The 27,362-nt window shown below is 48.7% G+C and overlaps 2 long non-coding RNA genes and 1 other non-coding gene across 3 annotated transcripts; 1 reads left to right on the top strand and 2 right to left on the bottom strand.

Annotated features, from left to right (window-relative positions):
- Positions 1-2,437: 2,437 nt before the first annotated feature.
- On the bottom strand, positions 2,438-10,235 carry LOC123598577. Its single transcript, XR_006712702.1, has 4 exons — positions 10,088-10,235; positions 4,672-4,766; positions 4,181-4,237; positions 2,438-2,660 (listed from the first exon to the last, which is right to left on the bottom strand). It is a non-coding gene; the product is annotated as an uncharacterized LOC123598577 (long non-coding RNA).
- On the bottom strand, positions 9,806-9,969 carry LOC123600276. Its single transcript, XR_006713633.1, has one exon. It is a non-coding gene; the product is annotated as a U1 spliceosomal RNA (small nuclear RNA).
- A 15,602-nt stretch (positions 10,236-25,837) lies between the features above and the next one.
- Positions 25,838-27,160, top strand: LOC123598581. The gene is made up of 2 exons (XR_006712706.1): positions 25,838-26,054; positions 27,106-27,160. It is a non-coding gene; the product is annotated as an uncharacterized LOC123598581 (long non-coding RNA).
- The last annotated feature ends 202 nt before the right edge of the window (positions 27,161-27,362 follow it).

Here is a 27,362-nt window from a genome sequence, read left to right as displayed (position 1 = left end):
CCCAGGCAAAGAGGACGACAGCAGGCTAAGGCCTTCAAAAACTGCCACCTCCTGCCCCCTGGAGGAAGGGGTTGGGGGTCTTCTCGGGAAAATCAAGGTGTGGCCAGTGGTGACAGTAACTGTGTACATGCTGCTACCCTCCTTCCTCATGTCCTGGGGTGTACCTGCTTCCTGATACAGAAGGCTATTCAGAAGGGAGGAGGGGAGCTTTGCAGAAGACTAGAAAAAGGTTACTTAGTTTAAAATCGAACCCTGCGGAAACATCAGTGAAGCCATTTTGGTTTTTCTTCAACTTTATGCCTTTCAGTGGTTTCAAGCGGAGCATCTTTTCAAGTGCTTTTTGGCCATTTGTATATCTTGTTTTGTGAGGTATTTCTTCTTCGAGACTTTTGACCAGGAGCGCCTGGGTGGCTCAGCTGGTTAAGTGTCTGACTGGTGATTTTGGTTCTGGTCATGCTCCCACAGTTCCTGAGATCGAGCCCCACTTCAGGGTTTGTGCTCACTGTGTGGAGCCTGCTTGGGATTCTGTCTCCCTCTCTCTCTGACCCTTGCCTGCTTGCTCTCTGCAGCCCTCTCAGAACAGATAAAAATAAACTTAAAAGACTCTTGACCAATTCTCTTCTTGCACTGTCTTATCACACAAAATACGTGTCAGAACAGTACACTGAACACTACACAGCATTACCTTGAGAAATTAATGAACTGAACACATGTAGAGGTAACATTTGCTGTGGATTGGAAGACCTCAATATGGTTTACATGTCATTTCTTCCCAAATTGATCTACAGATCTGATACAAGGCCAATCAGAATTCCAGCAGACATGCTAGTAAACATTTCTAGGCTGATCCAACACTTCATATGGAAATGGAAAGGACCTTGAATTATCAAAGTGATTTTAAAAAGAAGAAGAATGGTGGATGACTCAAGTGCCTGTTCCAGAATGGCCATACACATCTTTTACACAATTTCGGAGTGATGTATCCTATTATTATTCAGTTGTAAGAGTTTCTGTACGTTCTCACTGAAGCTTGGAAGTTGCTCTACTCCCTTTGTACGTGAATTCCTTGTTCTAACATTTGGCCAATATTTATATTAGTTTTTATGTGACGGGAGAATATGGAAGACCAGAAAGCATTTAACTTACCAGAGAGGAAGACAGATCATCACTGGTCATTATGGAGAGGATGGCCCTATGAGATTTAGTGAAGTTGCCTCTGTTTCCCCAGCTGGCCAAGACACAGTGGGTAGTAGCTACAGATGCCAGCCGTTTCCTCTGAAGACGTTGGCAGTGTTGACTGGTTGGAGCCACCATGGAGCCCGGGTGTCAGTTGTGTCCTAAAAGGCTGAAATCTGGCTGAGGCTCCAGGGCTGTTGGGCCAAGGCAGGTCACCCAGCTGTTGGAAAACACACAGGCAGACCAGGACAATCACCGAGGTCATCGCCATCCAGCTTTGGCCATTTCCTCCAAGGAACCCACCACCACTACACTTCTCATGACTTCCTGTTTACCAGACTGAGAGCCCCAGGACAGTTGGGAGAATGTGTTATTCACCACTGTATTCGGGGTTCCTAGCACCGAGCCAAGCACTGAGGAGGCCCTCAGGGACTTCCTTTCACTGATCAAATACAAGTTGCTGCCAATCTCTGACCATCTCAACTCCATTCCAGTCACAAATGTCCAGTCAGGGGTCCCCTGCTTTCTCCCAAGAGGTAGCGAATCCCCTCCCTCAGAGAGGAACCTGCCCTACCCTCTCCATGTCCCAGGACACTGCCCTGTGGTGAGCTCTGATGAAGACGGGGTTCTCCTCGGGGATTCCTCTCAATGGCTCACTCTGTCATTGGGAAGAGATGTCCTGGGCCTGGCCCCCCACTCCAATCCTCTGCTCTGTCACAACACAACACCCCAGTTTAGGAGAGCTACCACACTGTGTCTGCATCGTTCTCCCACTGCTTTGTCCTCCTCGGGAAATCGTATTGATTTCCAAGTTCTGAACACAGCCTCAGCAAAATGAAGCACTCAACCAATAGTCAAGAAAATCACTGGTCAACAGATATTATGTGTAAAGCCTTCCACATTCCTGATCAGAAATTCAGAAGAATATTATTACTATTACGACTTCAGATGCAAGGGTCCCCTGCCCTGGCCCCTCCTGGCCTTCGGGCAGAACGATCTGTGGTAAGAATGGACATCTCCAAATCTGATCCAAACGCCATTGATCCCTCCAAACCCACACTTCCTTGGAGGCCATCCACTGTCAGGGCAGCTCCAACGTCGAAGCTCGGGGACTGGGGCAGAGCCTCATGGTCACACCATCCTACCCTTAGCAACGGTGCTTCCCGGCAGAGCAAACCAACCCCCTTCCGTCCTGTGGGGCTCCCTGGCAGGTGCACCGTTCACTGTGGAGTGTGTTACAGCCCCAGTCCTCACTGCTCGCCTCAGGCTGCTCCTTGCAGACTTGGATGCTACTGTACGCATTCCTCAGTTTCTCCAGATTGTTCTGAGCTCAACTTGCCCGTCTTCTCAGGTCCTTGGGCAACCACCGTTCCACCATTACCTTTGTCCTTCTCTGGGTTATTCTCATGCTCCACCCCTGCTGATTTTCTGTCTTCCATCGGCTCCCTCGGTCCTCTGTTTCCAGTGTGGGCTCAGCCGGGCTCCTGCAGGAGACACACAGACAAGGGACCAAGTCAGGTCTCAGCCGCAGTCCCCAGGACACGTTTCACAGGCACCTCAGTCCCTCGTGCTCTCAGAGAGACTGAGCGGCAAGGGACTTTGGAGAGGTTGAATAACAACCTTATGTTACAGATGAGGAAACTGAGGCCCAGAGAGATGAGGAGATTTTCCCAAACTCCCTCATCGCTTGATGGCGGCACACACACCAACAGGTGTCTTGGCCGCAAGCTTCCCTTGGACTCTCCTATCACACCCTCCAGGAACCCACATCTGAATTTCAGAGGACACTGATCAAACATCAGTACCCCCCCTGCCCCCCCGTTAAAACAAAAATGTCGCAAGGACCTTTCCTGGGACACTTCCTTGTCACACTTCTACAGTCTTGTTGTTTATATTCATTTGATGAATTTTAAGTAAATTCATCACAGCAGAAATTAAAATGTATTGATGTGGTTATGTATAAGACACTGATCTCCTGGGCTGGTAAATCATCTTCCTAACAGCGGGCGCTCTGTCTGCCTTGTTCATCCCGTCTCCGCAGCGCCTTCATTAAGAGCCTGCCAGGGAAAACGTTCAGTAAATACTTGTGAAGCAGATAAATAACAGTTATCAGGAACAACTGCCTTTTTCCGATCTCTAGTCGCAACCACATTTCCAAACAAACCCTATCCCAGATCTGTGACAAAGCAATAAAAGCACAGCATTAAAAAAGCATTCCAGGATTCCAAAACCAGCTTTACCACACGTCACATACACTTTGGTGGATGATTTTATTATCTTTTAGAGCACGTTTTCCTCATGTAAAATACAGAACGTATAGTGTAAATAGAAGGCAGCATCAACCACTCGGGTGTTGGATGTGAAATGTGACATCGTGCAGCAGACAGGGCTCCAGTCCCTGGGCACCAGCTGTGGGGCTGAAGGTCACCTACATCAGAGTCACTGTGGTGCCTGTTCAAATCCCATGGGGATAAGAAGCTGCATCTCAGACAAAAATTCCAAGGAGATTCCCAGGTAAGGAAGAAGCCCATTAGTAAACAATGAGCATAGGATGCAGACTCTGAAAGCCCCAGTGCTCACCAGACTGACTCAGCTTTGAGCAGATCAAGTCCCTCATTCAAGATGGCTTTCATTGGGAAATGGGGACATTTCTGGGAAGTGGGTCCTGCTTCCGTGATCTGGGCTTTTAGCACCTCCACTGCCCTATAGTTTCCTCCTTTACTCCATTCACTGGGGGATGTCATCCCTCATGGAGGTCATTTCTTCATGAAGACCTCTGTCCTTTTATTCTCTTCCTGGAGTAGGAGATGGCAGAGATCAGTTCTGGGACTCCAAAGATCTAGGCTCCTCCTAAGCCATCTGGGTATGTGGAAACAATCATGACAGATGGAAATCAGATCAGGGAAGAGGACCCCAGGGGAGGGAGATGGTGAGGGTGGCCCCTCATGGGAGAGACAACCACAACAAGGTCACTGTCAGACCTGTTCAGGTGGGGGCAACATACTCATCAATTCTGTGAGCAGAGAAGCAGCCTCGTCATCCAGACTTCTGATCTGCAGGACTGGGAGATAACAAATGTTTGTTGTCAGAAACCACTGTTTTGTCATTTGGTAATACGCAGCAATGGGGAAGCTCGGATGCTTATTTCTAATCCGCTGAGCTTTGTAATGTTTTGAAACGTGTGCGCTAATCTCTATAAAGAAAAAAGCATGAAAAAACCACAGTAGCAATCTGTTCCTCACTTTCACATGACTGCTCCCAAGCCCTTGTAACATCAGGGACACTGTGAAGGGCATTTCAAGTGCTGGAGAAATGTCTCTTTAATGTTGCCAAACAAACTCTTTAATGTTGCCAAAGAAACATGGGAGAACACTTAATTCCACATAACATTATTTGTAAATCTATCATCTTTCTTCATCTTCTATGGAAGAGTTTTTGTCTAGCTTCTTGTTCTCTTGAGCTACCAGACAAGGTTTTATAGCAAGAACCACTTACCCGCACAGGCAAATCAATTCAAGGAGAGCAAGGTAACAGCCACTGTATTATGTTCCCCCAAAGTCTTTTCAATGCAACCTCTCCTCTTCTTTTGACTAGAAAGAAAGAAAAGATCTATTTTGTAAAGTCCTATTTTAATGAAAATGCAAACTTAAAAGTCTCTGTTTTCCAATTTTTCTTTTGCTCAAGCTCAATCATGGAGGCCTAATTCCTCAGGTTGAGTTCACACTTGGCTCCAACCTGGGCCCTCTGTCAACAGTATTCAGGGAATCGCAATCTCACGCCTCTTTGGTGAACCAGCCCCTCACCCTCAAAACCCAGAAGAATTTGTGAACCCAAAAAACAGGAGCTCTCACGAAGTAAGAGTGATATATGTGCACTGGTCTTGGCTCAGATTATCTGAGAAAAAAGAGCAGTCATAAAAACAGGAACTTTTTTATTCCCTTTGCTCTTTGAAGGAGAGCAAAGAGAAAATCATGTTGATTTCTGCTTTTCTGGGATGTCAGGTAAGTGAGGCCAGTGACTGTGAACTCATTTGAGGAAATCTCTGAATAGGGGTTACTTGTTGGCAAAATAAATGGTAGGTACAAATGCTATCCAGTATCAGCAAGAGAGAGGAACAAAAAAATACTTGAAATTATAGAGAATACGAATTCATAAATTTTCTGTGCAAGGCACTAGGGCAGGAATTAGAAAAATTAGGTATGTAGAAATATATTTCTAATTTTTTTAATGTTTATTTATTTTTGAGAGACAGAGAGACAGAGTGTAAGCAGGGGAGGGGCAGAGACAGAGGGAGAAACAGAACCGGAAGCAGGTTCCAGGCTCCGAGCTGTAAGCACAGACCCCAATGCCGGGCTCCAACCCACGAAGCACAGGATCATGACCTGGACTGATGTCAGACGCTAAAATGACTGAGCCACCCAGGTGTCCCTGTAAATGTATTTCTAAACTGAGCAATTCCATTCACAGAAATATATACTGGAAAAATATACAAGGGAGCATGAAGATGATAGAGGTAGAGACAGAGATATAGAGATAGAGATGTCCTCCACAGCATTGTTTGTGAGAGCAATCATGGGAACCACCTACATCTCCCCCAACTGCAGAACAGTTATTTACGATGCTGTATCCGAACCTGAAATGGTCTGTACTTGTCCAAAAGAATTAGGCAAATGATAAAACTACTGACGGCAGAGGACCGAGCAGACCTAATATGTGCTGAGTATTTACTCCCCGCCAGGCACTGGGCTCAGTGCTTCACCTGCACCTCTCCTGTAACACCGGGGACGACTCGTGTAGGAGAAACTCCCATTGGCCCCATTTTGAAATGAGACACTGAGCCACAGAAAAGAAAATTCAAGACACCCTGGCAAAGTCACACTGTAACTCAGCTAGGCTCACACCTACAGCTTGTGAGCCCAGAGTGCTCTCTTTCTTGACGTCTAGGTTAGGGGTTTCCAGGGAGAAAGAACAAGTCCAGCCTCTGATGCCCTGAATGGCCCTGCTGACATCCCGGCCTGGCTGTTTTGTTCTCACGCTGGGAATAAACAGTCTCAGATACAGGATCTCAACCTCAAAGAGACTCTGAACCCTGAGACAATGAGACACAACAAGACTACCTGATTATTCCAAGCAGGCCCCACAAACACCAGGTCACCGTGCAAACTACAACGCCCCAAACGCCCTCCTCTTTTCGTAAGGAAATGACTGCTGACTCGCACCGCAGTCAAGAAGGGCCAGTGCAGACTACCAGTGTTCAAGGTAGAGCAGACCCTGCTTCCTTCCAGCCTCCCCGCCATCAACCAACCACAGCCCTAATCCTGTCATGTGTGGTTCTTTCTACCGCTCTCTTACTGAGACCGTGGGGTGTGATCTTTCCGGCTGCAATGATTATAAACCCCCACTTGTTTCATGGGATGTACGTTCCTGCTGATTTGGCTGAAGAGAAATCCGAAATTTCTCCTAAGGTGACGTTTCTCCTAAGATGACGCCAGGGGAGACAGGGAACAATTTTTCACTCGTGGTGTGGCAGATTTCCCCAAGGTCGATGTACCTCCTCAAGGTAAGAGTGCTCACTGCACTTGATATTCTCTTATCTCTGCTCCTTTTCCTAATACGGGAAATTAACATTTACTAAGGGATAGAGAGTTACGATACATGGGCTTTCTCCTGTGTGGGATTTAATGAGAGCTGTCATCATCCTGAACGTGTAGGGAACTGAGGACGAGGACCACAAGGTAGCAGGGAAAGGTGGCTCTGGGCTTTGGGAGTCACAAATGGGCACACGCAAAAAGAACAATACGTGATTTTGGAAGACGTGTCAGCAAGAAATGTGGCCATAAAGGCCACTACGTATTTAATCCATGATCCACCAGTCGCTTTGCTCACAGATTATCCCTGTGTATCTTGGCCATGATGAGTGTTGTAGGCACAGTCAGAGAATTGCATCAGAGCACATCCATCTGAAAAGGACACACATAAAATACTGCATTGCCAAATCAGACCCACCCAACCCACAAATCTTCTCTGGTATCAAGTTTGATGTACATTTTCAAGGATAAAATTAACTGTGTGAGGCCCAAGCAAAGCAACAAGAAATCTCGGACAACCAACACTAACTGCAAGAAACTTCTTCCCACCTTAAGACGTGTTCTGGCCCCGAATTAACATACGTGCTCTCTAAGTGCTGTATGAAGTCGTCACTTGTACCCAATGAATCTGGTTGAAGTCGATGAACCTGGTAGAAGTCATCTGCTAGGCTGATACTCACCTAACCGATGCGAGAGTTTCCAGGAAACTAAGCTACATAAATCCACGGGCATATGTTTGAGTCCCTACAGGGTTCTGCTCACACGAGATCCCTCCCACTTACAGGCATGTCGTAGGTAAGGACTCTCCCTACAGTAACTACCATGAGTGTGTTTGCAAGAGGTTCCTCACTCGACGTTTATGCGGAAAGTTGACTGGGGTACCTTTCTTTCTTTCCAGGCCTGCGTCACTGAAGGAACTGAGCAACTGCAAGGAACCCAGTTCCCGTTCTTCTGTCCAAATTGTCTGGGTGGAGTTTTCAGGCTGAGCTTATAAATCAGCAGGAATCCAATTTTCTTCCTCCGAGAAGAGATACAATGGTTTCTCCCAGCATTGCTCATTGGGCAGTGCAAGTTTGCAGAGAGAGAGAGAGAGAGCGAGAGAGATATCGCCAGGCATGTTATTTTAGCAATGCCATGGTCCTCCCACATTGTCCATCCCACTCATGACAATGCCTGGTTTAAGCATCCTCTCTCCATTTCCCTTTATTACCTGCTTGACCTACATCCTTCCCCCAGTGAGGGAGCCAGCTCAGAGGGTCTGCTTAACCTAGACTAGAGGTGGGGCCAAGGAGACGTGTGCCTGTGGCTAGAATGGGCTGCCTTCAGAGTGAGCCATAATGTGGCTACAAGCAGTTAGAAACCAGCCTAAAATACCGTTAGGAATAAGCAGGGAGGGCCAAACGCAATGGTATGGATTTGACGTTTCGTATTGATAGCAACTTTCTTGTACAAATACACTTAGACTTACTCAGGGGAGCAGGGCATCAGACAAAATGAAAGAAAACTGTGTCAAGTGTGAAAGATACTAAGTTACCGAAGTTACATTGAGTTGTAGAATTGTTTTTTATCCTTTAGCCCCTCATTTCCACACTCGGAACCTAGAAAACTTTCTTCACTGCCCATGGAATTCAATGTGGACACAACAATTTAAACTATTAACCCAAACTTTCCTTTTTTTTTCCCCCCATAAACCTCATTGAATACCAGGTATTCAAATGCCCACTCCCATGTTCAGTGAGACTAGTGAGGGCGGTAAGTAATGTGGTATATCCAGGTAATATTCTGTTTCTTGGCCTACTTCCGTACTCCGCGTGTCAACTGTTCTCCGCCAGGGGACCTCTGGCCACACACGGGAAACCCAACAAACTTAAAAGTGTAGGGTCTCTGCGTTGATCTTGAATTGGAATGTCAGTCAACATGTAAGATTCTCTCAGGGCTCAGAATGGCTCTGGATCTGCAAGGACAAAGGTAGTTGCCCCATCCTTTCCTCAGGGAGAGTACCTCCAGATTTCCGGATTCAGGCACCTTATGACGGCCAAGCACATACCACGATTTCCACGTGAGGCAAAATGTTTACAGATGTGTGAAATGCCTTCCATATGCTCCAATTCCTGTGTGCATGTTTCCTGAGTTCCTGTTGTGTCAGAGTCCCCTTTCCCCCAACCCATGGGGACCCTGTGGGAACCCAACCAAATCCCCCTGTGATTCTTTTTGTCTTTTCCATATAATCCCCTCCTTTCAGAGTGTTTTTCTTTTTTTTTTTTTTTAAATGGTTCTTATTTATGTTTTGAAAGAGAGAGCGCGCGCGCAGTGCAGAGAGGGAGACACATAATGCAAAGCAGGCTCCAGGCTCAGAGCTGTCAGCCCAGAGCAGGAGGTGGGTGTTCAACTCAGGAACCCTGAGATCATGACCTGGGCCAAAGTCGGACGCTCAACCACTGAGCTACCCAGGCAGCCCTGGAGTGATTTTCTTTTTCCTTTTTTTTTCTCCCAAAGACACCTCTGAGTAGCACTGGTCTTAGGCTCCTGTGAGCTCCCTTGTACCTGCTGGCAGAAAATGGGGAGGTCAGGCAATGGTTGACCACTGCAGCCCCACTTCCCTCCCCTCATGCAGAGAAAGCACTGAGGCCATGCCTAAGAAATGCGAACACGTGGGGCGCCTAGGAGGCTCCGTGGGTTAAGCATCAAGACTGCAAGCATCCCAAGCAGGGCGGCAAGTGTGGTGAGAGGTCAGAGCCCTGCCGCCCTTTTGAAAAAGGCAAAAGCCGAAAAAGCCCTTGTATCAGGATCAGGGTGACAGTCATGGGAACTACTTGGGAACAGTTCGAACTCCCCAACCCAAGGAACATTGGTCCCACCGCGAAACCTGAGAGACAACCAAGCACACGCGAGACCAATACCAAAGGGGCGACAAGGAAAGAACTGTGCACAAAAGCAGCAACTTACTCCGCTGTGAACAGACACCTTAATGTAAGAAGCGAACGGAAAAAAAACAAGGCAAGGAAGCACGCAGACACATCTGACTTTGAAACCCCGCTGACCAGGGGAGAGCGCGAACGCAGTCCCCCACTACCACAAATTATGCAGTCGAGTTTCCCACATTTGGGGAAATCGCAGGGGTCAACACGCCCACAGTGCAATGGGCAAGCCTCGCCCTGGGAAAACCACCTTCCTGATCATGGTGTCTCCCCTGCCAGGTAAGTATGACTTCCTCCCCCTCCGCCCCAACCCAGCCTCACACGCACCACACTGTACACACACGGTCACTGGCCTCCCCGCACCCCAAAACCCTCCGCACCCACTCCCGTCTCAACCATCCTCACCCCACACACGTCGTCCTCAGACAAGCCGAGCCACAGCTCGGGCACTTCCACAGCCCGGGGAATTCTACCGCCCGGTAGAATTCTAGCGCGCCCACCGCGGCCTCATTTCCATAAGGCCACGCCCCGGTCAGGACGCAACGGCCCCGCCTCACTCCCCGCCCCTCCCCGCCTCACTCCCCGCCCCTCCCCGCGTCCCCCGGCTGCACGCGCACGCCGTCTCCCTGCCCCCAGCTCCGCTCCCGCCGGGAGCTCAGCGCTGAGGCTTCTCCTCTTCCTCCCGCCCCCCGCCTCCTTCCTCTCCTTGCGCGTCTCCTCCGTCTTCTCCCCTCCACACTGATTTGCTTCCCGCTCGTCTTCCCTCTCCGTGCAGCTCCCGCAACGCCCGCTGCGCCCGTCGTGGCGCCCACGCGGCGGTCAGCACCGGGCCGACTGCGCCCGCCTGAGAGGAACACGAGGGAGGACGTCCCCCAGCCGGAGAAGCGCCCTCACACCTCGCTCGCTCTGTCTCTCTCTCTGTCTCTGCCCAGAGCCCGGTTTGAAGGAGACACAGTGCGATGGCTCCACCTGAGGGGCTCAGCCGCCAAGCCAGTCCCCCGCACCAGGGCTGGACACCAGCGCGGGGGGACGGAACCCACACCTGTCCTTTGAGAACTGCCGCGTGCCTGCTGCTTTACAGGTGAGTTCGCGGGGCGGGGCGGGGCGGGGCCGCGGCGCTCCCTGGTGGACGCCCGGGGGGGGGGGGGCGCACCGGGATCCCCGGGTTGGGGCGGGGGCGGGTCCACGGAAACCTACCTTGAGCTCACTTAGACCCTCCCCCCACTGCCAGAGGTCACAGCAGGGGTTAGTGGGGTCCCGGGCGCCCCACTCTGCCTCTGCCGTGCCTTCCTCCCCCCGCTGCGCGCTTCCCCTTGGAGGAGATTTCCGCCAGCAAAGTCCCCCTTCCGTGGGGAAAAGCCAGGTCTGGAAAGCCAAGCAGCACCTACTCGGAAGAGACTAGTCCTGGGGCAATTTCCTGGTCCTGTCCCTCGCGTTCTGGTTTCTGAATTGCCTTTGTCTCCCTTGGGCCTTGACGTGTGCTTGACTTTTACTAGGCTGCTGAAATTAGAAGAGACGTGGGGGGGGGGGGGCGGGCGTCCGACGTTAGTTGTCACCTGAGTCAATAGTGTGGTGGTCCGCGGAACGTTGGCCCCTGCCTGGGAGATCCCCAAGCCTCATCCCGGATCCTGTGAAAATGATCCCTGACACAGCAAACTGGTCTCTGCGAAGGTGCTTAGGTCAAGGACCCTGAGATGGGGAGATCGTCCTGGAATATCCGGGCGGCCCCCTGGAATTACAGGGGTGCCTTCAACCTGGAGGGGGCAGAGGAGGAGATGTCTGCCTGCTGTAGCTGGTGGTGCGGAAGATGGAGACAGAGGAAACCAGGGCGGGTGGGACACAGGCGCTCCCTTGCCAAAACCTCCCGACTGCACTGTAGTGAGGTTTCCCTGGATTAAATTGCTCAGTCTCCCTGAGCCTCCAGAAGGGGCGGTGGCCCTGTTGACATCTCCATCTGAGTCTGGTGAGATCCTCTTTGGGACTTTTCACCCACAGAACTGTCAGGTAACAAACGTGTGTCCTTTTAAACCTCTAAGTTCGCGGTGAGTCGGTACCCCGGTGACAGACAACCCATGTCAGGTGTCTGGCTCATCACCTCAGCGGTAGTTAGATCTGCGGGATGGAATCAATTCTGTATGAATGCTGCAGGTCGTGAGTCTTAGGTGGTGAGGCCAAGCGCTGCTTTTCCACGGTGAAGTGTTAGGTTAGGTACCTGCCGATGTGAGGTGCGCCAGGAGTGAAAGGTCCCGAAAGAATTCTCGGGGCACCTGGGTGGCTCTGTGCTTCAGCATCTGACTCTTGCTCTTGGCTCAGGTCCTGATCTCACAGGTTTGTGAGATTGAGCCCAGAGTCAGGCTTTGTGCTGACAGCAGGGAGATTGTTGGGGATTTTCTCTCTCTCTCTCCCTCCCTGTATCTCTCTCAAAATAAATAAACTAAAAAACAAAACAAAACAAAGACTTCGTGAGACGTTCTCGGTGCAAAAAGGTGTTTATAAAAAGCATGAGGACAGGACAGGACGGGGACAGGAAGAGCTGCACTGGGATTGTGAGGTGTGACTGGTTATAAAGTTTTAATTTGGGGGTGGGGGAGGATGGGGGCGTAGAGCCAAATGAAGTTTCCGTCAGGAGTTCCATACGTTCCTGAAGGCTTACAGGACCCTGAGGTCTGGTTAGCCTCAAGCTGAGGTTGGTTTTTGCGTCCAGCAGAGCGTTAGCATTAAAGGCAGTTGTGAGTTCCTTGAGGAGGTCCTGTGTCAGCTGTTGACCAGTGGGCCGCAAGGTGTAAGGAAATTGAATTGCATCTACATTTCTTTTGCCTTTCTTCACCTCATCACCCGCCATCTTTTTTCTTTCCCTTCTTTTCTGTAACATTCAAAGTCTGTTCCCTGCACACAGGCTCAGCACACAGGCTCTTATGCAAAGTGGAAGCCACTGGTGGTCACACAGATTGACTGTTTACTTTTCAAGAGTGGGCTGTGCTCCTTTCCCAAGGAGGGCAAGGACATAACTTACAAAAGGAAAAATACGGGAGAACCCCCTCCTCTCACAGCTACGTTTCTGTTGCGCGAGCTCTCTTAAGGCACAGAGCTGCTTGTCGGCATGTCACAGAGAGCGAACATGCAAGCATGGCGTTTACGGCTTTCCCCCAAAAGTGATCTGTGACTGGATCCCGAGCAGACCTGAGCTTTATAGGGTGTCATAGGCTGTTGCTTTCGTAAATGTCACGGACATAAAACGAACTTTGTGGAAGCACCGAGTTCTCATGAGTACTGATTCTGCGACCAGGCGCGGCAGCACGGGGATGGGGGAGGAATTGTCCGGATCCTGGAATAATCACGGGGCAGCACAGCCTCGCTCTGGGCTTCTGTGTCCTACTTGTTTACAGACTCGTCATCCGTTCTGCGGATTGGGCCAGCGAGTTGCTCTGTTGACAGCCAAAGGCACTCATGGGAAGACTTAAACAACCAAGTGTGACAGCACACACGTGGGGTCACTCCGTCTACCATGAAAGTAGGACCCGTGTCTGCCTCAGGTGTGAGTCTTTGGATGGATCTATTTGTTACTGGAGGTGGTGGGGAGGATGGTGTTTGAGGGTTTTGTGGTTGCTGCTGTCTGTGTTGGTGACCTCTTTCTAGGAAATCATTGTGGAGCCATAGCTTTGTGTTAGTTCCTGGAAGGACGTGACTAAGGACACTTGCTGAGGGTTAGTTGCAGATCTCGGTGCCACATTTGGGGAAGGACTTCCACGCTTTGCAGTTAAAGATGCTCCCTTAAAGGAAAGCAACTTTATTCATACCTTTGGGTCAATGTGAGAGAGCAATATGTTGAAATTGGTCTGCAGCCCACTTGCATCAGAATCACCTGGGTTTGATGTAAGAAATGCAGATTCTGGGGCCTCACACCAACTACATCTCTTGGGGTTAGAGCCCAGGTGGTAGCTTCTGTGACCTCCATTGCTGACTCTAAGGCTTTCCCCACCTAAGAACCACTCTCTTTTAGTTTTAGATTGGGGATTCTTACACAATGATCAAAGAAGCCCAAACTTTTTCCTTTACTCCGAAGACTTCAAACACTAGACCGTGACCTTCTTAGGGATGGCGTGACTTTGCTCCTCTCTCACACTCAGCCTAGAGACAGTGCCCAGATCGGAAATAAAGCAGCTGAAGAAAAATGTTTGATCTCTTTATACACGTTTTACTTTCATAGCCTCCGAAAAGACTGTGTTTCATTTCCTCTAACAGACTCTGTCCACCAGTTATGTTGCCCAAAACATATCGCTATATAGCAACATAGAGAAGTATCTATGGTACATTTATACAGAAGGACACGCATTCTAAAGCACTAGGAAGACACAGACGAGGCTTTCACACAACTGGGGGCCTCTCAGGTGCCACTTAAGTGTGATCACTGGGTTATCTTATAGAGGACTCTCGATGGGCTTGGTCTGGCCACGAGTCCCAGGTCCCCAGAGAGGACTTAGTGAAAAGGGGCAAGCGTAACTAGGCCGCGGTCATCGCCACGCTTTGGAGGCCATAAACGGAAATAGGAAGCGCCAGGCTAGGCGGGACATTGCACGTGGGAAGCCACCACTTTCGCCACGTGGATTCAAAGCACTCGGGTGCTGCAGTGTAGACGGATGCCCAGCCCACGCTGGCCGGGCTGAGCTGGCCCCGAGCAAGCGTACATCTGGGAGTAGTGCCGGCTGAGCCCCACTGTCCCTCAGGGCACCGCTGTCACTCGTGTGCTTTAGAACTGCTGAGGAGCTCCCGTGTGGGGACCACGCGTCCCCTCCGTAGGGAGCAGGGTCCTGTTTCCCCTGGGTGACCACGTGAGGACGGGCACTGAAGCGAGAAGTGGCCGTTGCGAGTTCCCAGGCCAGTGTGGCGTTTAGAAGCAGGGTCACAAGGCCCTGTACAAACCGTGCCTGTTCTGGGCTGCAGGGCCGGGCCGAGGGCACCCTGGCTGATGGTGCTCTGGTGATGCTCTTGATGGTGCTCTTTAGCCACGGGGCAGGCCCTCTGCCTTCTGCCCTCCTGCACCGAAGCGCTGTGGGCCTGGCGTGGGCGTCCTCGAGGCCACCCGCTCCTCCCACTTCGTCCTCCTCAAGTGGCCTCATCGGCCAATGAGGCCATAGGCTCCTCTTTAAAAAACAATGCCCTTAGCACTGGTGCAGTGCTTTTTCAGTACAAACGTTGAGGGTTTCCTTCTCCCAGTGTTTCACCCTGACTGTGGCTATTTTCTGTATTCCGTAAAAGTCTGTATTCAGAATCATTTTCCAACATTGGTTCTAAACTCTAGGAGCGACACCAATACAGACCCACGGGAACTGGATTTCTTCTCCTGCCCGAAACCAGAAAGCAACGAGAAACCACACAAGGAGAGGGAATTCGGATTTCCAAGACCCTGGGCATCAGGAAACACACAGGTGAGCCGAGCCCTACCGTGGCTCCAGTGTGCTGCCCCGAGAGGCTTTGCAAGCAAGGAACCGGGAGAGGAGACTGAAGAGGAGCCCAGTGGACCTCGTGGGGTCGAGGACACGGAGCTGAGAGTCCACAGGACAGTGTAGAAGGGAGGACAGAGCTGCGGAAAGCCAACTAAGGAGAACTGCTGGGGCGCCCAAAGGGTGCAGCACAGTCCTGCTCTGTGCCTCCCTGGGAGCCAACTCCAGCAAGTCGGGGGCAATCCTGTGAGAAGAGTAGAGGCAATAGGGCCCGGTTCTCACAAAGGGGAAAGAATTGCTCCTGAGGAGAGAGATCAATCCTTTGAACAGAGCCCAGAGCTGACCCAGATGTGAGAACCACCAGAGAAGGACATGAGCACATGTATTCTAATCGTAGGTGTGCCTGGGAAGCTCACTCGGTTGGGCTTCTGACGTCTACTCAGGTCACGATCTGGAGGTCTGTGAGTTCAAGCCTGACGACAGGCTCTGTGCTGACAGCTCAGAGCTGGGAGCCTGCTTCGGATCCTGTGTCTCCCTGTCTCTCTGCCCCTCCCCCGCTCATGCTCTGTCTCTCTCACTCTCAAAAATGAGTAAATGTTAAAATAAATAAATAAATAAATAAATAAATAAATAAATAAATAAATACCACCAGCCTCTGTCACAGAGCTAGAACCATCAATGCTAAAATTTGTATGTAACCGCAAAAGCGCTTGAAGAGCTAACTCCATCCAGGAAAAGAAAAGCAAAACTGGGGGCATCACGATTCCAGATTCCGAGCTCTATTACAAAGCTGTGGTCATCAAGTCAAGGTGGTAGTGGCTCACACACACACAGAGAGACCAATGGCACAGAATAGGAAGCCCAGAAATGGGCCCACAACGATATGGTCAACTCCTGTTCGACAAAGCAGGATGAATATCCAATGGAAAAAAGACGGTCTCTTCAACCAACAGTGTTGGGAAAACCAGACAGCAACATGCAGAAGAGCGAAGCTGGACCAATCTCTTGCCTGACACAGAAAGATAAATTCAAAATGGAAGAAAGACCTCAATGTAAGACAGGAAACCATCAGAACCCTAGAAGAGGACACAGGCAACAACCTGTTTGACATCGGCCAGAACAACTTCTTCCTGGACACGTCGCCAGAGGCAAGGCAAACAAAAGCAAAGATGAACTCCTGGCACTTCATCAAGATAAAAAGCCTCTGCGCAGTGAAGGACACGATCGATGAAACGAACAGGCAGCCTACGGAACGGAAGAAGAGATTTGAAAATGGCGAATCCGATAAAGGGTTAGTATCCAAAATCCGTAAAGAACTTATCAAACTCCACACCCGAAAAAACAGAGAATCCAGTGAAGTATGGACAGAAGACATGAACAGACAGTATTCCAAAGCAGACATCCAGCTGGCTAACAGACACGTGAAAAGATGTTCAACATCACTCATCATCAGGGAAATACAAATCAAAACCATGATGAGATACCACCAGACATCTGTGAGAATGGGTAACATTAACAACACAAGAACCAACAGGTGTTGGTGAGGATGCAGAGAAAGGGGAACCCTCTGGCACTGCTGGTGGGAATGCACACTGGTGCAGCCAGTCCGGAGAACAGTATGGAAGTTGCTCAGAAAGTTGACAGTGGAGCTACCCGATGATCCAGCAATGGCACTACTGGATATTTACCCAAAAGATACAAAAGTACTGATTTGAAGGAGCACATGCACCCCGCTGTTTATATATAGCCGCGTTATCAACAATAGCCAAACTATGGAGAGAGCCCAAATGTCCATGGACTGATGAATGGATCAGGAAGATGTGGTCCATATATACAATCAAGTATTACTCAGCCCTCAGAAAGAATGAACTCTTGTCATTTGCAACACTGGGGATGGAACAAGAGTGTATTATTATGCTACGTGAAGGAGGTCAGTCAAAGCAAAACAAACACCATAGGATTTCACCGGTATGTGGACTTTAAGAAACAAAACAGATGAACTGTTTGGGGGGGCGGGGGAGAGAGGGAAACAAATCATAAGAGACTCTTAGAGCTAGAGAACAAACTGAGGCTTGATGGAGGGAGGGGATGGGCTAGACAGGTGATGGGTACTAAGGAGGGCACTTGTTATCATGAGCACTGGGTGTTGTATGTAAGTGATGAATCACTGAATTCTACTCCTGAGACCAAGATTGCACTGTATGTTAACTACAAGAATTTAGATAAAAATTGGAAAAGGAAAAAACAAAAGTAAAAGCAGAGGGAAAGATTTTGATCGAATTGAATCTCTAGATCCCTTTGAGGAGTGTGGCCATATTAACTACATTCAGTCTTATGATACGTGAATACTGGAGGGGTTTTCCCCTTAGGTCTTCTTCAATTTCTTACAACAATGGTTTATACCCTTCAGTGCACAAGTCTTGCTTCTCCTGCAATCAATGTATTCCTCAATAATTTATTGTTTTGGGTGCAATTGTAACTGGAATTGTTTTCTCCATTTTGTTTTCAGATTGTTCATTCCCAGTGCATAGAAGCACACCCGATCTTTGTATATGTTGTACCCTGCAGCTTTCCAGAAGTAGTTCATGGACTCTGGTATTTGTGTGTGTGGATTATTTGAGAGTTTTCAACACGTAGGACCATGTCGTCAGCACTTAGAGACACAAGATGACCCTTGATCCCGGCGGGGTTAAGGGTGCTGACTCCCAAGGTCAGAACTCTGTGTATACATCCTGACTCCTCCCAAACTTAACTACTAACAGCCAACTGTTTACTGGAAGCCTTAACGATAACGTAGTCGACCCACCTATATTTTGCAAGTTATATGTATCATACACTGGATACTTACAGTGAAGCAAGCTAGAGAAAAGAAAATGTTACTAAGCAAATTCTAAAGAAGACGGGGTGCCTGGGTGGCTCAGTCAGTTAAGTGTCAGACTCTTGATTTCGGCTCAGGTCATGGTTCATGAGTTTGAGCCCCGTGTCGGGCTCCACGCTGACAAGGGCCGCTGAGCCTGCTTGGGATTCTCTCTCGTCCTCTCCCTGCCCTTCCCCAGCTTGTGCTCTCTGTCTCTCTGTCTCTCTGTCAAAATAAGCAACTCAAACTTAAAAGATAAGCTGGAAAGGAAAACTTAACCAGAAAGTGACAGAGGTCAAAATGGAGGTATTTAAGGCTACAACTGGGTCCTCTTTCAGTGATATTGAACACTTTTTCATATGTTTATGAGTCATTTACTTGTCTTCTTTGACAAAATGTCTTTTCATGACTTTTACTGACTTTAAAAACCCTGTTGTTTCTCTTTTTGGAGTCGGAAGAGTTCTTTGGCTCTTGTGAATACTATTCCTTCATTCCTACAGTTCAATCTGAGGCTATTTTCTCCTGTCTGTGGCTTGTCTTTTCATTTCCTTATTGGTGTCTGTTGATGCAAAAGAGTTCTTTTTTTCCTTACACTGCTTTTTAAAAAATGTTTATTTATTTTTGAGACAGGGAGAGAAAGCACACCCACAAGAGTGGGGGAAGAGCAGAGAGAGAGGGAGATGGAAGATGCAAAGCAGGCTGTGCCCTGGGAGGGGAGAGCCAGACGAGGGGCTCGATCCCACCAGCTGGGAGATCATGACCTGAGCCACACTCAGACACTCAACTGACTGAGCCACCCAGGCTCCCCACAAAAGGGTTCTTAATTTTAAGCAACTTCAATTTCTTAATCTTTTTCTTTTATGTACTGACTGTCCTTTTGCTGTGGTGTCTTAGAACTTTTTGCTTAATGCAAATTTATGACAATTTTCTCCAAAATTCCTCTTGAAATTTTATTTTACCTCTTTTATTTAGGGTTGTGATCCATGTTGCATTAATTGCTGTATACGGTGTTGCTGAGAGAAAATCTGTCTAAAGGCCTAATATTTAAGGGAAATCATGGTAGACTTCTTTCTAAGTCAGCATAATGCTGGATAAACTTTGTTCCAACCTGAAGGGTGATTTTTGGCCTGCCAGGCATGCAGTTAGGAGAAGCATTTGCCATTAGTATTTCAACCAATGCTCTTCCTCCCTGCATCCGTGATGTTAAAACTCGTGATTCCTGTGTGTCTGTGTTGATCTATAACCTTTTTGAACTTTTTGTGTTGTCTCTCCCGATCGGATGGGGGCCCCCAAAATGGGGCGAGGATTGTGTGGAAGGGGCAGAGCGGGTGTGAGAAGGTTCACCTGAGGCAGGACAAAGGGGATGGAAGTTGACTGAATACACTGCAGGGAACAGAGGGCAGGTCAGCACAGCAGAGACTGTCTGCAAGGAGGCAGTGGGGGGAAGGGGTAGGGCAAGAGGCACAGCCCCATGTGGGATTTTCCCTCTTTTGGTAACCTTGCCTGTAAGTGGCCCATTGGTGAGTGAAGGCCTGTGGATATTTTGAGGCAGGTCCCTGCATCCAGCCAGGTGGTCACTGGGGGCCCTTCTGCCTTGATGAAGTTTCCATTGCTCAAGCCTGTTGTCTGAAAGTGGCCTCGGCATTTTTCAGGAATGTACTTGTGACCTTGATTTGTGGCTCTCTATGTAAAGCATAGGTAACCCTGTAAAAAGTGTTCATTCTCCGGAGCACTTTCTTCCCCCTGAGGATGGGGTTCCCCGGGCAGCTATCCTAATGCGGGTTTGAGTCAAACTCTGTCTTCTTCTTATATTAGAGATCTTTCTGGTCAGTTGGCGTCGATAGTGTGATTTCAAGTAAAGTGCCATGGGGAGGCTTTGTCCTGATAGCTGTAAGAGAATTTAGCGGGAAGTTATGTTTAAGAGTTCATCTCCAGGCCAGGAAACGGAGACTTCATACCTCTGCACCTGTCAGTGATGGGCTAAATGCCCTGGGGTAGGGGAGATGAGTGAGGTTTGGTGGCCGTACACCCCGTGTACTTTCAATCTTGCAACGCTGGGTAGCAAGCAGTCCTCCTCCAAGATGTCCCTAGAAACAAAAACACACCAAAAGCAGGAGAGGATTCCACACAAAGGATAAAGGGAGACCAGCAGGGACTCAGGAAACATATGCCCGAAGGATCAGAGCAGATGGAAGGCGTTTCACAGACTTGTAAACATTTTTGCCAAAAAGAAAATAGTGGTGTGTGTGTTTGTGTGTGTGTGTGTGTGTGTGTGTGTGTGTGTGTGTGTGTGTGAGCGCGCGTGCGTGTTGTCTTGGAAATCATAAGGTGTTTAGATCAGGAACGTGTTGTTACTCCCCCTAAGGAAAGGATAGGGAAATTATTTTGGGCCTTGGAGAGCAAGACACATTCTGAGCCCTGAGAGAATCCTAAATGTTGCCTGACATTCTCCAAGATCAGTGCAGAGTCCCTATACATTTAAAATTTGTTGAGGGGGCACATGGATGGCTCAGTTGGTTGAGCATCTGACTTCGACTCAGGTCATGATCTCACACAGTTCATGAGTTCGAGCCCCACATCAGGCTCTCTGCTGTCAGCCTGTCAGATCCTCTGTCCCCTTCTCTTTGCCCCTCCCCTGCTCGTGCTGTCTGCAAAGAATTAAAAAAAAAAAAAAAAAAAAGATTTGTTGTGTTTTGTATGTGCGGTCTGAGGTACAGTAGCAGACAAAAGTTGACACGCAGAGTACAGAAGTAGCCCAAGAAACAGAATATGACCTGGATATACCACATTACTTACCACCCTCACTAGTCTCACTGAACATGGGAGTGGGCAATGGAAATACCTGGTATTTAAGGCAGGTTATGGGAAAACACTGAAGGTATGGGCTAACAGTTCAAATTATTATGTCCTTGGATTATATTCGTTGGAAAGTGAGGACTCTGCTGACAAGTTTTTTTGGCTCTGCAGGTGGAAAGGAGACACTAAGGGAGAATGAAATTAGACAACTCATTATTATTTGTTTAATGTTTATTTCTTTATTTAGAGAGAGCATGAGAGCAAGCAAGTGGGAGAAGGGCAGAGAGAGAGAGAGAGAGAGAGAGAGAGAGACAGGGAGAGAGAATCCTAAACAGTCTCTGAGCTGTCAGCACAGAGCCTAATGTAGTGCTTGATCTCACGAACCATGAGATGATGACCTGAGCCAAGACCAAGAGTCCAATACTGAACCGACTGAGCCACCCAGGCGCCCCTCAATCTAACTTTGATAAATATCTTTCACACTTCACATAGGTTTTCTGTCATTTTCTGTGATGCCATGGTCCCTTGCCGACGTCTAAACATATCTGCACCAAGAGGTTGATATCCAAATAAAATACAGGGGCACCTGGGTGGCTTAGTAGATTGAGTGTCCCACTCTTCATTTTGGCTCAGGTCATGATCCCATGGTCATGGATTGAGCCCCATGTCAGGTTCCACATTGAGTGTGGAGTCTGCTTAAGATTCTCTCTCTCCCTCTGCCCCTCTCCCCTACCTGCAGGCGCTCTCTCTCTCTCTCTCTCTCTCTCTCTCTCTCTCTCTCAAAAGAAAAAAACAAATGCACACACAAAGATATGAAACCCGTATGACTAAATTTGACAGTACTTATTCATAATGGTACTTCAGGCTGGTTTACTACTACATGTAGCTAAATTATGGCTGACTCTGAAGGCAGCCCCATTCTAGCCGGGTGCACACTACTCCTTGGCCTCACCTCTAGGTTAAGCAGTACCTCTGAACTGGCACCATCACTGGGGGAAGGATGTTCGTCCAACAGGTAATAAAAGGAAATGGGACAGGGTAGTAAAAAGAAAACATGCTCCTAAGTGGGTTGATTCCACAGAGGACCATGTTCTTTCTTAGGATAATATACATATTATTGAAGTAGGAAATCTGGTACTGACTAATGAGCAATGCTAGGAGATATCACTGTACCTTTGCTCGGAGAAAGAAACTTGAATTCCTGCTGATGTATAAGCTGTGCCTAAAACCCCCACCTAGACACTTTCTTAAAAATGTTTATTTATCGACTGGGGTGTTCAAATCCCCCACTAGTATCGTATTACTGTTTATTACTCCTTTTAGCTCTGTTAGTTTTTGCTTTGTATATTTAGGCACTTAGATATTGGAGGAATAAGTATTTACAGTTGGCATACAAAATGTTTATTTATTTTGGTATAGAGAGAGGGGGGCAGAGAGAGAAGGAGAGAGAATCCCAAAAAGGCTCTGCAGTGTCAGGGCGGGGCCCAACACAGGGCTGGATCCCATGATCCATGAGATCATGACCTGAGCCAAAATCAAGAGTAAGAGGCCTAACCAGCTGAGCCACCCGGGAGCCCCTCCACCTAGACAATCGGGGACTAGAAGAGAAACTGTGTTCCTTCCACTTGTTATTATCTCCTTTGGTGAGGCAGGCCTGGAACAAGAAACATGCCCCAGTCAAGTTTCCTTGTAAGCATCTGGTGAGAAAGCTGTTGACAAAGATACTAATGGTGGTTCCGATTGGGAGAGGTCTTCCCTATGGCATGCTGAGAGCGGGATGTATGTGGCGTGTGGAGAACTCTTCAGGGAGTCAAACGGAGACTGTGTGGATTTGTGAGGCCGCGTTCCTTGCAACCTGTCACATCAGTTATGTACGTATCAGCACGGGAGATGGCCCTAAACAGCTTCATGCTGTATAAGTGACGACCTCGTACACCAGACACCACACGTGGTCGACTCAGGCCAGAACACGTCCTCATGTGGGAAAAGGGTTCTCGCAGATAGTGTTACTGGCCTCAGGCTTGCTGTTGCATTGCTTGTGCCTCCCAAGTTTATCCTCAAAACTGTGAGTCAAACTTCATAGGACGTAAAGCGTACCATCTTGGTGGGCTGACGATGCAGCAGCCTTTATGGGGAAACATGTTGGTAACGTGGCTTTCATGACACGTGGGTAGAACTAACCAAGCAGATAAGAAGTCCAACAAAGCAATTGTATCTTGAAAACATACGGCCACTTTTGAATAGCTACAGGACCGTACATAGAAACCCAGCCTGTGTCGCCTGGGCACAACCTTGTATTCTTCACAATGTACATTCACGGTCTCTAGGATGCAGGCCTGCCCCTGTGCACACACACGCACCCTTGCACGCACACACACACACACACACGCGCGCGTCCATCTACCCAGACTTGCAAGCAAATCAGGTAGCAGTCCTAGAGTATCAGGTCCTAGAGTCTGTGAGCAACAGAAGCCTAATCAGCAGCCACTGTCAAGACTCATCCACAGGAGACAGGCCCCTTTACATGGGTTCCTTGGCTGCCACTCCCATCGGAATGATGCTCCCCCACACCTCTCCCCGCCCATCCCACCCTCCTGGCCAATGGCCTGCTGGCCTACCAGGCAGGAAGTGATGTCATTACCCTCTAGGTTCAGGCCCAGTGTGGATTCTAAGGCCTCAGGCCTTGGATGCTCCCTGGTTATGAGACCGGTGTAGAAAAATAGCTCTTGAAAATGAAAACGTCAATAGTAGGAATAAGAACAACAACAAAAAGATTCGCCAAATATATGCCACGGATATATTCTAGAAGTCAGCAAAAACTTCAAGGGAACAAAATGAAGAAAGACCCAGAAGGTGTGTCTGGTAAGCACAGATACAAGGAGTGGGAGCGGGATTTCTGGGGGAAAAAGAGATGTCATGTGAGTCTCTAACTCGCCGGGGGCGGGGGGGGAAGGAGTGGAGACCAGCACCCCACAGTGTCGTGGGAGGAGAAAGGAAGGGAAGGGCCAGGCACCCATGTGAAGGAGACCAGATGGAAGGAACCCGCCAAGTCCTCCATGTGCTTTACCGAGACCGCCAGGCGCCGAACCGAGTTCGGCTTTCGCTACACAACAGGGACAAATGCATTCCGAACAGCATACGTTTCAGTTGGATGGGGTGAGGACGTCTTCATATTGACCAATTACTGAAAGAAATGTAGCATCTCCTGAATGTGGAATGGGAGAGTCCTACAACGTTGTAGCCAACAGAAGATTTTGTGATGCTCTGATGTCACATAGCTGTAGATACGGCAACACGGTTTTTGGGCTCGATGTCTTCTTTTTGTTTGTTTGTTTTGAATTTCATTTTTAGTAATCTCTACACCCAATCCGGGTTCGAACTTACAACCCTGAGATCAAGAGTCACGGGCTTTACCAACGGAGCCAGCCAGGAGCCTCATGGGCTCAATATCTTCTGAGCTGATGGAGTTAGACAAGGCAGAAGAGCCCAGAGTGTCAACTTGGGGCTAGAGAGGCCAGGGAGAGGATCAGCGCCTCTCTTTGGTTGGGTCAAAAGAGAGCTCATACATCTGCAACTGAAGGCTTGGAGCTTCAAGCCCAGCTAGGAATACTGGGTTTTAAGTGATCCCAGGCCCTGGGAAGCTACACGTGTGCTACACATTGTCTCTTAACTAGCTTCTTTCTTAACCTTATCCTTAATCTCTATCTTAAATCAGATGTGGAGAAAAACATCCTGGCTGAGCGCCTAAGTTTCACGTTAGTTACCAAGGGGGTTTGGTGGAGAGAGTCTTTTATTTTCTTTTATTTTTTAAGATAAAAATCAGGTCTGGAGCCCCAGAGCCTAGGCATCTCCCAGACAATGTAACCTTTCTTCCTGAGGCTGGGTGTTTACAGCTGCTCATTCCTGGAAGGCCGGTGTTAATTCCTTTAAGCCAAATTGCCAGGAAGACACCTCTCACTAAAGAGGTTGGGATTTTTATTGCTTGCAGCCAGAAAGAACATACCCCAAGGTCTCAATGAGAGGATCTATTATAGGATTTGGGCTTTGGTTGGTTGATGTGGGTGGGGGCTGATGGAAGTAAGCAGGGTTTGTTCTATATTGAAGCCTATTAGCCCTGGACATTCTATGCTTGTAGTAAAGAAGCGATAGCATTTCCTTATGAAAAGAAGATGTTTGGGACGTTGTAAGTTTCACTGTGACCTTGCTGTTGTCTGGCCTGAACAATATTGTGAGGTAGCCTTGTTTTGTCTCGTTTTATCAAGGTCTCAAAGCAGTCTTATCTCAGGTTGGTATTCTGTATCTCAGATCCTCTCTTTCCAGCATGAGAACAACACAGTCAAGCCGGGAGTGCAGAGTTCAGGGCATTGGGGGCTGGCCTTGTTCTTTCTCCCTGGAGATCCCTAACATAGAGAACAAGAAAAGAGAGCACTCTGGCCTCACAAGCTGTAGGTGCAAACCTGGTGACAGAAGTGTGACATTGACGAAGTCTCTTGAATCGTTCTGTGGCTCCATTTCTCAATTCCAAATGGGTCAAAAGGAATTGTTCCTACATGGGTTGTCCCAGGTGTTAAACTGATAGAGTAGGCAGCTAGACAGGAGCTGGAGGCAAGGGTGGTGGTAGAGAGTGGTTTTGTGGTTTCCCGCCTCCTGGGACTAGAAGAGCAGGGACAAGGCACGTGCTCTACTTTCTAGCTTGTGTCCTACAATGCCCGATGGCTTCATCATAAAATATTGACCCTGTGGTTTTGATCCCCTGGGAGGGGGAGACGACCATGACAGTTCCAGCAACAACCTTGTAGAGCCAAAACCTGCCCCTCCTGACCGATAGGACAAGTTCCTTAGATGATTGGCAACAACTTCAGTTGGAGACCACACCAGCTATGACCCATAACGTATGCAAACAGAAGAAGAAAAGACACCCCTAACCCTGGTGCTGTTGCCCCTCTGGGCCTGCCTGCATTGCCATCTTGAGAATGTGCTGTCCTTCATCTACTGCCCCCCTGTCCTTCCACGGGCTGGTAGCATACTTTTGCTGTTATTTTCATTTCATATTTTAAGTAGGCGCACCGCCAACGTGGGGCTTGAGCTTCCAACCCCGAGATCAAGAGTCGCATGGTTTACCGACTGAGCCAGCCGGGTACCCCGTCACTGTCTTCATTCGGGCACGGATCCTCACGTCAATCGTTCATGGGGCATCTGAGCACTGAGCTCTCCATTCACACAGTGCAGAATCTCCCACTGGTAACATCTTCTGGTGTCGTGATTCAGATTGCTTAAGGTAAGATAGTCCTCGCCCTCCTGCTGCTGGAGGACTTCTGTCAGATGAATTTCTCAGATGCCTGCTCTCTCATTCTCCTTGCAGGTTGGCTACCCCTGTGTGCTGCATGATCTCACGTTTTCTGATCCAGTACTCTCGTGGTTCATGCTGATTTCTCTACCTTCCCGTATACATTCTTCTCTTATTATACATGCGATAAACATGCTCCAAGAGATACTGAAATCATCCACTGAAGCATATGTGACATGTGGTCAAGCTGGTTTTGGAATCTGGGCCTGCTTTTCTTAAGGCTGTGTTTTTGTCGCTTCAGCACAGACCCTGGATAGGGTTTGTTTGGAACTGTGTTTGGGACTAGAGATCGGTAAAAGGCAGTTGTTCCTGATAACTGTTATTTATCTGCTTGACAAGTATTTACTGAACGTTTTCCCTGGCAGGCTCTTAATGGAGGCGCTGCGGAGATGGGATGAACAAGGCAGACAGAGAGAGCGCCCTCTGTTAGGAATTTGATTTACCAGCCCAGGAGATCAGTGTCTTATACATAACCACATCAATACATTTTAATTTCTGCTGTGATGAATTTTACTTAATTGTTGAGTTCCTTGGGCCCATTGTGTGAGCCAGGCTTGAAAATCGAATGAGTATAAACAACAGGACTGTGGAAGTGTGACAAGGAAGTGTCCCAGGAAAGGTCCTTGCGACATTTTAGTTTTAACGGGGGGGCGGGGGGGGGGGTAACTGATGTTTGATCAGTGTCCTCTGAAATTCAGATGTGGGTTCCTGGAGGGTGTGATAGGAGAGTACAAGGAGAGCTTGCGGCCAACACCTGTTGGTGTGTGTGCTGCCATCAAGCGATGAGGGAGTTTGGGAAAATCTCCTCATCTCTCTGGGCCTCAGTTTCCTCATCTGTAACATAAGGTTGTTATTCAACTTCTCCAAAGTCCCTTGCCGCTCAGTCTCTCTGAGAGCACGAGGGACTGAGGTGCCTGTGAAACGTGTCCTGGGGACTGCGGCTGAGACCTGACTTGGTCCCTTGTCTGTGTGTCTCCTGCAGGAGCCCGGCTGAGCCCACACTGGAAACAGAGGACAGAGGGAGCCGATGGAAGACAGAAAATCAGCAGGGGTGGAGCATGAGAATAACCCAGAGAAGGACAAGGTAATGGTGGAACGGTGGTTGCCCAAGGACCTGAGAAGACGGGCAAGTTGAGCTCAGAACAATCTGGAGAAACTGAGGAATGCGTACAGTAGCATCCAAGTCTGCAAGGAGCAGCCTGAGGCGAGCAGTGAGGACTGGGGCTGTAACGCACTCCA

This window comes from Leopardus geoffroyi, chromosome C1 (assembly GCF_018350155.1).
Source record: "Leopardus geoffroyi isolate Oge1 chromosome C1, O.geoffroyi_Oge1_pat1.0, whole genome shotgun sequence".
Classification (NCBI taxonomy): Eukaryota; Metazoa; Chordata; class Mammalia; order Carnivora; family Felidae; genus Leopardus; species Leopardus geoffroyi.
The sequence above is the reverse complement of the archived record's forward strand: the minus strand, read 5'-3'. Positions and strand labels throughout refer to the sequence as shown.